The following is a 10,365-nucleotide window of genomic DNA, read 5'->3' as shown; positions in this document are numbered from 1 at the left end:
AATGTTTGACTCCAGAAATTCAGGGATGGCAATTCAATCGTTTATAGTGAAAACTCAATGAAGGGCTAACTCAGGAAAAAGAAGATGGAAATAAGGAATATAGGAGGTTGGAGAAAGTTCACAGAGAGGTAGAATTGAAGATATATTCTAAAGGAGATGAGGGAGAAGGGAGTAATCTGATATAGAATGCCAGATGCTTTGTCTGATGGTGTTCAACTTGCCTGGTAAAAAAGAGTGACCAGGCTAAAGAAATGAATTTCTATTTTGAATGATACACTTCTATACATAATATTCTGTTTTGGTAAAATATGTTGAGGGCAAGAATTTCATCTATTTATGTCTGAGTCTTTCTCTCTGACTTTAAGAGACAGAGCCTAGCATGGAACTAGAGCCTAGCATGGAACTTGACACGTAAATAGATGCCTAATAAGTGTTGAGTGCAAGGATGGATAAATGAAGGGTAAGATATCATCAAAATTCTTAGTTGTGACCAAATCTCAATGTATAGAGTATTATTTAAGAGACAGATTTTGGGGCACCTGGTTGGCTCAGTCAGTTAAGCTTCCAACTTCAGCTCAGGTCATGATCTCACAGCTTATGGGTTCAAGCCCTGCGTCAGGCTCTGTGCTGACAGCTCAGAGCCTGCAACCTGCTTCAGATTCTGTCTCCCTCTCTCTCTGCTCCTCACCTTCTCACTCTATGTCTCTCAAATAGGTAGATAGGAAGCAGATAGATATTAAAATATATAATGTAACACAATTTAATCTGTATTTTGATTTGATAAGAATGGGAGTGAGTAGGAAAATAAGGACAGAGATAGTTATCTCTTTAATACTGGTGCTTTATTGATGATCACAACCAGCAAGGAAGTCAAAAAGAGGATTCTTCCATTCCTGTGGAAATAACAAGGAAGGGAACAACATCTGGTCCTTTCCTTCTCAATTTTCAATGAGGGGGAAAAAAAAAAACTATACATGTCTACTATGCATCCCTTCAAAGACTTTGACATTCCATGATCCTGACATAAGTTGTGGGATAGGGAAATTTTATGAACTTGTTTGAGGTGGAGAAATCAGAAGGCAAAGACTCTTGCTAACTGTGAGTCTCCTGCCCATCTTCCCATCCCTAATAAGAACCAGGGAACAGTAAAGGCATCACTCAGGAAAGAACACTAGCAGGAATGGGGACAAATCTCAGCATGTCCCTTTTTCCAGGGACCCTCAGTGCCCCCTTGGATTTCAGCCACAAAAATATAATGCATTTCAGCATAAACCTGTAACAGAGATCAATTTTTATCAACCAGATGACAGCTGAGAGAGGGGACTCTGGGGAGACACTCCAAATCTCCCTTGAGACGTCAGATTTGGGTTCACATCCTAAAAGAAGATGCAAGTGCTTTTCTTTATGACCAAAAGAATCTTTGTAATGTTCCACATGCTAACTAGTATGTTTTTCTAAGTTTCTGTTTTTTCGTATTTCTTTGCATCTCACACATTACCATTCCAATAACCCCTCCAACAACTTAGTTTTCCTAATCTATCCAATTAGTAATATATGTAAAGACATTTGTGAGAAGAAAGTCCACATCTTCCTGCCTGCTCTCCTTCATACTTGAACATTAGGTCCAGTACAGATCATCAGCATAGTGCCCCCTCTAAGGTGCTTTGAGTGAGGTCTCAGCAAAAACACACGTTTGATTGCTTACGGGAACAGGGTTAATTGCCAAACTCAGTGCTTACACGCACAGACAGGCAAGCGTGCCTTGCCAGCTTACAAATACATGAAAATAAAATTACCCAGCTAATAGGCTAGATGTGGTTTGGGTTTTTATCCTCCTTTTACTAACATTCACCCACAGAGGGAAGGGTTAAAGATGGGACAGTCAGCTCACACTGAACATATCCTTTTTGATTCTAGAGTGTTTTTAGCTTCATTTGTAACATTTCTTGTTTATTTCATTTTCTTTGTTTGCGGGCTTGGGAAATTAGTCATTTTCTCAGAGAAAATCAGATAGTGGACATAAATCATTTGATCTCTAGGGCATTCATTTTAAACCATCTCAAAGTTCTCACTTCCCAAAGTTCTTATCATCTACTGACTGAGGAAAGAATAGATGGCTACCCTCTTCTTGCAGATAGACAGTTATTCACATAATTTAAAACCCCACTAGACAAGTAATTATACATCATCTCCCCCAAGGTATCCTCTACCGAGAAGGCAGATGACAGGGGATGTTTCATATGAGATGGTGAAAGGGGGCCAGGGTCCTACATTGAGAGCTATGTCCTGCTGTCTTTACGCACAAAGGAAAAAAGTGCTTTCATCAGAGATTTCACCTAGCAAGTGGACTCTATAGATGAATGGAAGGGATGGATAATGTATTCATACCTACTTAAAACACAATTCTAAAACAACATGGCAAAAAGCATAAAATAGCAGGGATGTATGGCAACTACTTGAAAAATTAGAATGATTTATATTACCATAGCATCAACTAAAGTCATATAACCTCTCTGAGCCAAATATTAAGTATTTTTCATTAGTAGGGTAGAGAAAAATAATAATGCTATTCTCCAAGTTTTGGGTTTTTTAAAAAAAAACTTTTTTGAGCCAGGGGTAATTAAATTATATTCACTCAGTGACTTGAACATACCAAGTATTTACTAAACATTCATCATCATCATTATTTTATTTTGTGAAGTTTTAGAATATGGACTCTTAACCTTTCACTACCAAGTTCATGTTGTTATGTTTTTGTTCTGTGTTTTGTGTTGTTTTGTTTTGTTTTTTGTGTGTGTTTTTTAATCAAGGTCCTACGTTTGGGAATATTTTCATATCAAAAATATTGTTAATCATGTAATAATTAACTTGTCCTCCTATTTTTAACTGAAGATACACCTATCAATTATAGCTTCAGATGTTTTTGATAGCAAGATGTTTTAACACACTGAGTTCGTATTCCAGTTCAAAGTGAAGAGGATGATATTTTAACTAAAACATGTTAAACCATGTAGTCTCATCTTAGATGAATATGAGCTGATTAGTAAAAATATCTCAAGGACCTAGGTGTTCGGAGTTCCTGGGCAAGGGCGCATGTCTGCAAAGTCATTTTTACAACTAAAGCTCTATGATGCTGTGGTTGAAGATTCTCGGCTGCTATGTAAGGCCAAGCTAAGGATACATAGTGTAATTTCAGGGACATCAGAGGGTATTTACACCCCTTCCCAAATCCCATCAATTGGATGACGCCTGTAATTTAGCTATAACTTCAGAAGCAGGATCACAATTAATGCAAGAATAATAGAAGAAACAATATTTTAATCGACTATTCAGTTAACATTTATTGTAGGTCAACTATATGCAGCCATTTGCATATATTATAAATGAAATATTTAAGCTGGGGCAGAAAAACGTGAGGGAAAAAAATCTTTGAGCTGTGTTTGCCTGAGTGCTAAAGGGCAATGAAGAAAAACTCAAAATGAGTTGAGGATGGCACATGGAGCCAATTTTCTTTGAAGTGACCAAGGTTCAAAACCTAGGGATCAAGTAATCAAGGATTGAAGAGTACAAATTTGTACTTGGGACTGATTTTGTCAAAATGGTCTCTTTCTAATCTGTGCATATAGGACATTGTAAGAGGGACCCTCATCTGCTTTTTGAAACATGACATGCCACTTTAACATAGCAGGCCACATAAGTTAGAGCAGAGTTCCTCTCATCCTGTTGATGAGGCAGGGCACCAGGACCAAGTCCAGCCATCTGCTGTCCTTCAGAACCCCAAAAGGTCCTGGAGCTAACGCAGCTCTGTAGCACTGGAAGTATGAATGAACAAAAAAGGAGATGACCCCTAGTTCTTGTCTCTGTGCACAGTAGGAGCTATGGATAGAATGGTGGAACAGAGTCTACTCCTGACTCTCACTGGTGGCAAAGACAGCTCTTCTTATCACAGGTGCTCTCTTAGGTGCCTATCATGGGAGGAAGAGGTGAGGCTCAAACCCCAACTCCTGTGTGGAGGAGGCATCATAGGGGCTGGTGCCCCTTACACGATGACGGATCATGAGTTAAAAGCTCAATCAAAATATGTTCTTGAAACAGCCCAAACACGTAGTTTCCCTGCATTTGAGAGAAAAAGCTTCTGTACATATATCTACCTACCCATGCCTTTTGCAAGGTTCTCAAGGCCAGGTTTGTGTTTTGGGAGGTTTTGTTTTGTTTTGTTTTCATCATATACTTTCTTTTATTCCTTTTTTTTTTTCCTTATACTTTTGAGTGCTTTATTTCCAAGCATACAGAAAACATTTCAAAGCACTGTGTACCGAGTTAAATATGGGTGTCTGCCTTTCACCACTTTCTCTTGCTTTCACCATGTCCTAGGAGAAACACACTTGCATCAGCATATGATTAGCCCAATGTGAAGCACCCCAGTAAGCTATGTGCAAAGGACAGAGGAGGAAAGGATTATTAACTCTACCAGAGGGGGCCAGGAGTCAGGAAATATGTCAGAGAGGAGGTGTTCACTGAAAAGAGGCTGAGCAAAAGTTTGCAAGGAAGATGAGGAGAGGTGGCAAAGGTAGAGCATCAAGATGCATGGGGTATTTTTAGAACTTCTAATAATCTGGTGTTTTCCTCCTATACACTGCTTATAGTGATACTTCTGAAGGTAAATGCTATAAAAGAGGTGGAGATCTGGTTAGGGAAGACTTTGTATACAGTGCTGTCTAATTGTATTATCCAAATGATAAAGTAGATAAAGTAGGACTGGTGTGGGCTGAATTGTGTCCCTCTCAAATTCTATGCTGAAGCCCTAATCCCCAGTACCTCAGGATATGACTGTAATTAGAGACAGGGCCTTTAAAGAGATGAATAAATGAAAATGAGGCTGTTAGGGTGGGTGCTGATCCCAGACTGCAAAGGATCCCAGATTCCTTTTCCTTGTAAGAAAAGGAAGTTATGGGACACCTGGGTGGCTCAGTCGGTTAAACATCTGACTTCGGCTCGGGTCATGATGTGGCAGTTCCTGAGTTTGAGCCCCGAGTCAGGTTCTGTGCTGACAGCTGAGAGCCTGGAGCCTACTTCAGATTGTGTGTCTCCCTCTCTCTCTACCCCTCCCCCACTCGTGCTCTGTCTCTGTCCCTCTCTCTCTCTCAAAAATAAATAAACAAAAAAAATTTTTTAAAGGAAGTTATGACACACAAGGAGACCCCAGGAATGTGTGTGCCCCAAAGAAAAGACCTTGTGAAGACACAAGGAGATACCAGGAAGATATGTGCCCAAAGGAAAAGAAGGCAACTGTCTCCAAGTCCAGGAGAGAGGCCCCAGAAGAAACCAGACCTTTGTCCTAGACTTGTATCCCTCAGAGCTTTCTGTGGGGTCACCCAGTCTGTGTGTGACTGTCATTCTATTACAGCCCTAGAAAATTAATACAAGCACCTTTATCTGCAGAAGCCTTTTCAAAGAGAGGATTGGTATGTTCAAATAGGGCCTTTAGAAGTCTAAATATGTTGATAGTGTGATCCTTTAATTATCTTAATAATCTGAGGTTGTTTTGTTTAACAGTCTCTTTTTTGGACCATCATAAAAGATAACTTACTTTGTTACTTTGACCAAGAAATCTAGGGGTCTAGAGAGTGAAACCCAGCATACTCAAACCAGTTAGTGCCACATTTATTCAGTAGACCATGCAATATTCCCAAAGGGGGAGAGATGTGATTTTCCTCTGGCAAGAGGAATAAAACTATCAAATCTTTAATAAATAGAAATCCTTTTACCTTTCACACATTTTCATAATTTCCCCTGCTGCTTCAGCTAATTAATTATCAATGCTGTTTGTGTTTAGACAAGGGGGTTTGTCTCCTTCACAGCCCATCTGCTTCTTGGTAACCTTGCTGTGAAGTCATTGCAAAGCAGAGTTGCTGATAAAGCTATCATCTCCATGGCAACCCGCTGCTATGTCACAAACACAGGAGTGTGACCTCACTGAAGTTAAAAGGAGAAATCAAACTGGTGTCTGTTGTGTGAAGCGATAAGAGTTTTTAATCAGACACACAGTTTACTTATTTATTTATTTTTCAGAAATACAGAAGAGAAGGATCCTTCTAGAGGAATGTTACTGCAATAACCTTGCTGCTAATTACTCAGTATGAAATGAACATTTTTATGTTAGGAGCACAATATAAATGTATAGCTGCTTATACTTGGGTGACATGTCCTATGAAAATATGCTGTGATTCAGAGAGGTCTTTTCTGGGCAGATTCCTCCTTTCTTCACTTGGCCTTGCACTTATTTCTATTGTCTTAATAATGGCAACAACTAGCATATACTACTTACAACTTGTCAGATCCAGCAACCCATGAGATAGGGACCATTGTCTCAATTTTATACATGATGGAACGGAGGCTTAGCAAGGTGGGGGACTTGTTGAAGGGCACTCACACACAGGCAGAATGGTGGAGGTAGGTGTGGAGCCCTGAACTATGCCTACTAAGCCGGGCTCTTCCCCACTGTGCTGGATACCTGGCTATGTATCATTTACCCCTCAACATAGGCTTTGCTGTAGATTCTTTTTGCTGGAAAGAGTTTACAGAATGAGAATTTAGTTCCATAAAATCTTACCAGTTGTTAGACAGTGATGAAATTTTAGTAATAAAAGAATTACAGGATATCAGAATTGATTTTGTCTAATTCAGTTTTATAGAGGAGAAAACTTAGTTACTTAGAGGAGAACCTTTACCCAAAGCAACTCAAGGATTATCTGCTGCTACTTTGATCACTTAGAGTTAACAGTTACAAGCTATTCTTGCAAAAGTCTGTATCCATCCCACTTTCTCTAGCATGTGGAAATGACTGTGGTAGTGCCCTGGGGGTGGCTACCTGGCTGTGCATCAGAATGTCTCCGGACAGGTCACCCCAAATGCCCAAACAAGGGTGCTTGTTCTGCTCAGACATCTGCAAGATAAAACCTCAGTTCTAACCAGATAACCTCTTGAAATCCCTTCCTGTTTAGACATCCTGGAGCCTGCAATAGGAACAACAAGATAAACAAACAAAAACCAGCAACAGAAAAGTATAGAGTTTGTTTTAAATGCCAGTTTTGTCATTCCATTTTACTTCCTTGACAGGATAATTTAGGACAATTCAGAATTCCTTAAAAAAATCAGCTTGAAGTTTTTCCTTAGAGAAAAGTAGTACTTCATCTATTTTATTAACTGGGATTAACTAAGTAGAAATTAAATTAGTGAGAGCCTAATTCAGTGATTCCTCTTTTGTTTACCCCAATGGCTTTAAACAGGTTAGTTTCTTTCACATCCAACTAATGACACCTTTATTTATCCTGCAATCATCCTATGACTGTTTGGTTATACATCTCCTAGCAAAGATGACACTCCTTGTATGATATTTACCAAGTTGAGAAAGAAAGCAACTTCTCCCTTGCTTATTGCATCCATTTGTAGCACAGCCCATATACTGAAAGGGAATTATGACACGTAGCCACAGAGTGTATCTCCTAAGAGAAAGAGCTAGTGAGAAGGTGAATTCTGAAATCGACCCACAGGAACTGTTACCATAAGTTCTGATCAGCCTGTTATTTTCTTCCTTGGATGGCTGGTTAACTAGTTACTCAGTTGTATAACGCAGGCAGTAAATATTGTAACCTGGAAGTGTTGCATCTCTCCAGCTGTCAAAGAGCTAAAGCAACAACATCCATTGAGCATTTGTTGTGTGTGCACGCACTAGAAACTGGTAAGAAAAAACTAACAGAAGAGTGTATGTGGCAAGGACCCTGTAATTCCTTATAATATATGGGAGGTTGGCAGGTCCCAACAGAAGCCTAACAGCTAAAGGGACACAGAGTCAAAGATTATGGCAATTGTCATGCTTTGGTGTGTTTAGAAGTGCTAGGTGTGGTAATAAAAGATATCAGACAAACGGTGTATTAGGTAGTAATTTTTAAACACATGATTAGAAAGAGCAAATACAAAAATAGCATATTCTGAGCATTTAGTATGTGCCAGGTACCACACTGAGAATCGTACATTCTTACTGTCATTTAATCCCTTCAACAAACCTGGGACATAGGCTTAGAGCTAACCCATGAGAGAGAGAATTGAGGTTTGAGGGGTTAAGTGACTTGTGCAGGTCACTAGGGAATAAATTGGTGAATTTCAGAACCTGTGTATTTCAGAACCTGCAAATTTATGACAAATTTATGTCTCCTGGAAAGATCCAATAGGGAAATGGCAAAGATACAACACAGAGATGAGAATAAGTATCCTGTAAGAGATGCTTCAAATTCCCTTTATTCCATTCCCCTCATTTGGATTGACCTAGGCATAGCAGGATAGACTGACCCATACAGCTTTACTGTGATTGCTTCAGATTCATTTTTTTTGTTTTTTCTCTTGTAACACTAGAGAAAGACATGCCAGCACAGGTTGCTTGAAAGTACTCTCCCTTTTGAATCTTTCACCTTGAACACACTTGCCTTTTAGGAATTAACTGAGTTGAATAGAAAAACTCAGCAAGATTACTATATTGATAGAATTGATAGATTTTATTTTTTACCTACATACCTGGGTACTTAAAACTGCAAGTAGTTTGTAAGCTGCTGTTTAAATATCTTTGCCATTATATAACATCTATAAATCTATAACATTCATATGTTTTCTGATATTAATAATTCACTCAGTCTACTTGCTTATACCGTTGTGTTCTCATTTATCCCTGGTAACACTAGAGAAGGAAAGACAAAAAAAAAAAATGGACAGTTAAGAGACTTCAACCAGCTGTCCTTGTAGCTGAATAAGTTAGATTTGGAAAGATGGGAGTAGAAATTACCGGTTGGCCTTAAAGTTTAGATTATAAATTGGAAGCAACTGGAGGCTCCCAGACACAACTTATCAAGGATGTTGTATAAGCTAAAAAAAAAAAAAAAAAAAAAAAAAAAAAAAAAAAAAAAAAAAAAAAAAAAGTGCTGTTGAGCTTTTCTTTAACTATATAAACTCATAAATAATTTATATTTCTAAAAGAAAAAAGGAGAAATGGGATTGAACTATGCACAGTATTATGTAATTTGGTATTTTTCACATAACACTACAGCTCAGACATAAAGTATACTATAAATAAATTTAATTCATTCATTTTAATCACAGCATAGTGATTTACTCACTTTATATTTATGGATTTAGATTGTTTCTAGGTTTTGTTTTGTTGGTATGGTTTGTGCTGTTTTGTTTTGCTGCTACAAATAATGTTACAGTGGACCTCTTTATACATATATTTTGCCAAATTGGTGAATATCTCTGTAGAATAAATATCTAGAAGTCCAATTGTCAGGTCAAAGGATAGGTAGATTTACATTTTTATAGATAATGCCGAAAGCTATACAAAGTGCATCAATTTAAACCTTCAGCAGTGCATATCTAGTGTTTCAATATAATTTTCTTGTGTATTAGGTAATATCAGTGTTTTAAACTTTTACCATTTTGATGTATAAATAAAGCATTTAGGTTAAATTTCTTTATGGGGCGCCTGAGTGGCTCAATCGGTTAAGCCTCCTACTTCGGCTCAGGTCATGATCTCACGATTCGTGAATTCAAGCCCTGGTCAGACTCTATGCTGACAGCTCAGAGCCTGGAGCCTGCTTTGGACTCTGTGTCTCCCTCCATCTGCCCCTCTGCCACTTGCACTCTGTCTCTCGCATTGTCTCAAATAAACATTTTTTTTTTAAATTTCTTTAGTTATGACTGAGTTTGAACATTTTCTTATGTTAATTGAGCATTGGTGTTTTTTGTCTTCCTGTACATTTTTTGGTTTTTGTCATTTTTTGTCATTTTCTCATTTCCTATCAAATTGTTTTAAGATTTTATTTATATAATTGTTTAATATAAAAAAGTGTTAGTCCTAGAATATCATGTAGGTTAGATATAGTTTTCTCAGTTATCATTTGTGTTTTAACTTGGTTTATGATAATTTGGGGAGTGGGTAGGAGTTTGAAATTTTACATAAATTTATCAAATTTTTAATGATTTTTTTTTTTTTTAGTTTTAATTCTCTACCTCTGGAATGTAAGGGGAAAAAAAAGTCACATATTTTCCTTTTGTCCCTGTGTAATATCATCCTTCTTCTCTTTATATATTTATTAAACCTTCTATTTGGGATTTATTTTCATGTGAGATATAAGAAGGTGATCTAAACTTCTTTTTTTTTTTTTTTTTTTAGTCATTAGCCAGTTGTCCCAACAACATTGCTATATAATTTACCTTTTGTTCACCTTTATCATGTAATAAATTCCCTTAAGCATTTATCTCTGTGTATGATTTCTCTTTGCATTGATTTTCTGATAATCCAGTACAAAGTAATTTAAA

General features: G+C 37.6%; 1 long non-coding RNA gene across 1 annotated transcript in view; it reads left to right on the top strand.

Annotated features, from left to right (window-relative positions):
* The first annotated feature begins 7,539 nt into the window (after window positions 1-7,539).
* LOC122242050 overlaps window positions 7,540-10,365 on the top strand; it is a 214,903-nt gene continuing 212,077 nt past the window's right edge. Inside the window, exon 1 of the long non-coding RNA XR_006222205.1 lies at window positions 7,540-7,741. This is a non-coding gene — a long non-coding RNA (uncharacterized LOC122242050). The remainder of the gene's footprint in view (window positions 7,742-10,365) is intronic.

The sequence above is a fragment of the Panthera tigris genome, chromosome C2, assembly GCF_018350195.1.
Source record: "Panthera tigris isolate Pti1 chromosome C2, P.tigris_Pti1_mat1.1, whole genome shotgun sequence".
NCBI lineage: Eukaryota > Metazoa > Chordata > Mammalia > Carnivora > Felidae > Panthera > Panthera tigris.
Note: the sequence above shows the minus strand (reverse complement) of the source record. Positions and strands in the feature narration are given on the sequence as shown.